This window comes from Tiliqua scincoides, chromosome 5 (assembly GCF_035046505.1).
Source record: "Tiliqua scincoides isolate rTilSci1 chromosome 5, rTilSci1.hap2, whole genome shotgun sequence".
Taxonomy (NCBI): Eukaryota; Metazoa; Chordata; class Lepidosauria; order Squamata; family Scincidae; genus Tiliqua; species Tiliqua scincoides.
The window spans coordinates 65197365-65202016 of record NC_089825.1 but is presented as its reverse complement, the minus strand read 5'-3'; the positions used below and the strand labels follow the sequence as shown (position 1 = coordinate 65202016).

Below are 4652 nucleotides of genomic sequence, written 5' to 3'. Positions count from 1 at the left end.
TAAAAGTATTTTTGTCTCAATGCAGGCACACCTTTTGTAAGGTAGGCCAATACATTTGCTCTTTTAGTTGAAGGACATACAGTAGACTTAAGGTCAACTGTATATCATTAACAGGTTGTCTAGGGAGAGAATGCATAATGAGAATCAAAGCCTGACTTAGCTTTGTTCTCTTCTAGCAGATTTACAAGTTGTTCCTTAAGTTGTTAAGAAGTGGGTGCATGTCACTCTCACTCTCTCTCTCCCTCTCCCTCTGTGTGCGTGTGTGATATGTTAATAATCCAAGATACAATGTGAATTAAGAAGACATTTTTGCCAGTTTCTGATACAAATCGCAAAATGTGGAACAGTGGAGGACGAAGTGGGTGGATGGGGAGGGCAGCAGCCCACAAGGAGTGTGGGGGGGCAGTGGTGCACAGAGTTTGGACCGGGCTGATGTGCCCCCCTCCACAATGCTCTGGGTGTTTCCCAAGCTGTCTGGGGGGGTATAGCATTCATTGCTTAAAGCGACGAGAACTGTGATCTTGGGCCCAATCGCCCTCCCGCATCTCTGTTTGGCTCCAAAATGGAGCCTTTCTCCACTATGTAGGTGCGAGGGCAATGTGATGGCATAGGGGTGTGATATTTCCACATCACCGTGCCGTCTGGCCTCAGGTGCCAGGAGGCTCTGGGACTCTGCTAGTGTGGAATTCTCCACATAGCCATTGTCTATGTGCAAAAAGAGAGGGGCCATAGTTGAGCCATAGCCTATGGTACACATAGCCATTGCATGTGTACCTTAGGACCACTGCTTAAGGCCCTTGATGGCTGATAGTGCTAAACTGGATTTCCGTGGTTTGATCCAGCTTGAAAAAAATGATGGTTCTTTTTGTTGATACAAATAGATCCTAACTATAAAGTGTTCATGGGAATGTTGCAAGGGATCCTGGGAAGCACTTTTTAGCCAGCATGCTACACTCAAGTGTCGGCTTCGGTTCTTTGTGCCGTCAGACAGCGTAAATATTTAGCTGGGGGAGAGAAATTTGCCCTATCCATCCCAGGACAGCATTCATCTAGAGGCTGTTTGCTACTGTCTTCTTTGTGAATTTGATTTTTTTTTTAAGATTGTGAAACCTTGGAAGGAAACATCATCATCATCATCATCATCATCATCATTTACAAGTTACAATTTACAAGATTTACAAGTAGAAATTGAAAGGCTGTGGCAGAAAAAGACCTAAGTGATCCCAGTGGTGACTGGCGCCCTCGGTGCTATTCCAAAACACCTGAACAGCATCAGGGCCACAGAAATTACCATTCACCAACTACAAAAAGCAGCTTTACTGGGAACAGCTTACATCTTGCAATAATATTTATAACAGCAAAAAAGAACAAAAACCAGGCATCCCAGATCCTTGCGAAGGACTTGATGTCTGGATAAAACAAAATAACATCTACCTGACTGTGCAAAAATGATGATGATGATGATGATGATGATGATGATGATGATATAAATAAATAAATAAAAAGACAAGACCTAAGGCATTCAAGCCTTCGGAGAGCTGTGGAGAAGAGCTGTGCCTCCTCAGAGACATTTAAAACACCTAGCTCTTGAGGCCATATCTGGATAGATTAAGGGCACAATCCTAACCCCTTATGTCAGTGCTTTCCAGCACTGACATAAGGGCAATGAATCTCCGAGGTAAGGGAACAAACATTCCCTTACTTTGAGGAGGCCTCCGTGAGTGACATCCAACTGCAGGATGCAGCACATGTCCAATTGGTACCGCTATGCCAGTGCTGGAAAGCACTGACTTAAGGGGTTAGGATTGTGCCCTTAGTATTTCCCCAAGTGGCAGTGAAGCAAGTGACAGCTTGACTTCAAAGAGAATCCCGTTTGGGCTCACCACTTCAGGGGTGAGATGAGGGTGAGGAACATTCCCTTTCCCCCCATCATTATCCATACATATCGCTTGAGTGTGGGTAATTTCCATATACTTCCTCATGTATCCTTCTTGCTACCTCTTTCTCTGTGGTTTCCCTGTATCTCTTTTACAGCCAGTCCTATGGGGACCATGCACTGCCGGAACTAGTGTTCCAGCAGCACAAGTTCCATTACAGCAGTTGCAAAACAAAACACACCATTCAGTGTGGCCGGGCCACTGCCAAAAGCAGAGTGGCCGCAGCCGAATGCCACTGGCCTCCAGAGGAGCCCCAACACCAGTAAGTCAGTGCAGGGGGTGCCACTGATATTCTATCCCCCTTCCTGGCCTTGATTCACCTTTCTGGGGCCACTTGGATTTGTGCCAGCAGGCAGCCCAATCCTGAGCTGCCCGGAGCGTGGGGCTGCTGTGGCACCAAAATGGCTACCGCAGCATCCAACACACAACTGGGCAACCCACAGCAACTCCATGGGAGAAGGGGACTTCTGGGATTTCCCCCCCCCCCACACACACACACACAGGATGCAATGTCCACTCCACTGATGCAGCTGCATTGGTATGGGGAGGGGAGTTGATAGGATTAAGCTGTAGACTGTTGGTTGGCAACCTTCAGTCTCAAAAGACTATGGTAAAGCCTACAGCACCCAGTATTCCCAGGCGGTCTCCCATCCAAGTACTAACCAGGCCTGACCCTGCTTAGCTTCCAAGATCAGACAAGATCTGTCAGGCTTACATAAACTGCTCTGAGAGCTGTTTGTTAAAAGAGATATATAAATAGAAAAGTAAAATATCTGACCACACTGTATTCTTTATCAAAGTTACATTCAAAGAGAAATGGACATGACTAAAAGTTGCCCAGCATTTTAGACTGAAAATCATTCCTGGCTTAATCCAATTTCCTTATGGAAACACTTGGTCAGTCAGTCCCCCATCTTGGAGGAACTACTTCCAGTATCAGCCTACCCAGTCAAGCTGGTCCAAAGGACAATTAGACCACCTACAAAACAAAACACCTTCTTCACTCAAGCCTATGCAAAAAGACAACTTTTGAAATAATAAGACAAAAGAGGTGGCTTTCTGTAAACGTCCAGGAAAGGGGATCCAAGAAGTTGCCTTGTAAAGAGCTGTATAACAAGGAGTGGGCCAATCTGTGTAAACATCGAAATATTTGAATCTCTTCTTTCCAAATTTCCCCTCAGTCCACACTCCCCAATGGAACTTGAAACTCTTGAAAAAACAGAAACTATTTTACAGCATTTTATGGCTGGAAGGCAGTCAAGAGGATGTAGCCTAGCCTTCAGAAGCGACGGCTGGCACCTGAGGTTCAGCTCTTCAAAGAACAAACTATTGGCAATGGAGGCAGAACGACTAAACTGAAATGCCTAGTTTGGTGCTCTGGATTATAATGATTGAATGAGTATTTTCTGATCAAGAAGAAGGTGGGGAGAGGAATTAAAGCACACCCACGTAACTATATATAGAGTGGACATTTTCAAAACCATAGCATTGCCACTTTCAAACATCTGTGTGTCCTTTTCTCATTTGATCCACATTAAAACACAACGCACCCACAGTTGTTTCCCCACAAACACACATTGGAGTTTGAGTGGACCAACCAGGCATTCTGCCTTTATTTTTATATGTGGACTGTCCCCTTCGTGCATTTGCTTTACTTACAGTCCACTTGTATGGTTTTCCCCACCACAGCATGCAACCGCACCAAAACGAGTGATGTTACATTCGGGGGGGGGGGCTGATTGGGAGGTTTGGGAGAGATAATGGGAATATTTTCCCTTTAGCTGGCGTGAGTCCAGGGAGACAAAGGGGCATGTCAGGGATACCATCTGGTTCAAGTTGCCTGCACTGGGTGCCATTCCCTCCTGCTTCTAGCACACCTCCCGCCTCATCCTGTTCTACCCCATTCTGCCCTCCCCTTGCCCTATTCCACCCACCCTGCTAACTCACTTCTGTGGGCAGGCCTTCTTTTTACACATAGGGCATCTACATCATATCCGGCTAGTTCCAGTGGCAGCAACAGGGGGTAGGATTGAGCCCTTAATGAACTTTGTTTGCTGGAGTGAAGATTTCAGCAGATTAACTAGATTCAGATGGAAGGCAATGGGTTGGCAACCTTCAGTCTCGAAAGACTGTATAAGCCTACAGCACCCGGTATTCCCAGGCGGTCTCCCATCCAAGTACTAACCAGGCCTGACTCTGCTTAGCTTCCGAGATCAGATGGGATCGGGCATGTGCAGGGTAACAGTTGCTGCATGTAATGTCTCCAATAAACATCCTACAACCCAATCCTAAGCCCTGGCAGTGTCCAGCAGTGCGGCGCCATCAAAATGGCTGCTGATGTATCCAGCGGGGTGGGGCATCTGCCTGAGTTTCCTCGGACAAAGGGAACAAATGTTCCCTCTTACCCCATGTCAAGCCCAGGCAGCCCCAATGAGTCTCCTTGAGAGGGGCATAAGATAGGGGGGTATAGGATACAGCTGGGGGGAACACAGGATGTAGTGGGAGGGGGCATAGGAAACAGTGGCAGTCTCTGTCGCCATCTCCACCCCCATTCTGGGTCTGATCCTCCATCCAGTCCCCCTCCCCCCACCCAGTTCCACCTTTCCCCATCCTCCACCCTCCTTAAAGCACCTCCTCGCCTCTTGGTGGGGATACTTATCAACCCACACTCCAGCATCTGGTTCTCCTGGTGCTGAGGCTGAGTGTCGATTGGCA

At 47.2% G+C, this 4652-nt stretch overlaps 1 pseudogene; it reads right to left on the bottom strand.

Annotated features, from left to right (window-relative positions):
* Window positions 1-4073: 4073 nt before the first annotated feature.
* Window positions 4074-4193, bottom strand: LOC136655006 (5S ribosomal RNA; annotated as a pseudogene).
* Between the last annotated feature and the right edge of the window lie 459 nt (window positions 4194-4652).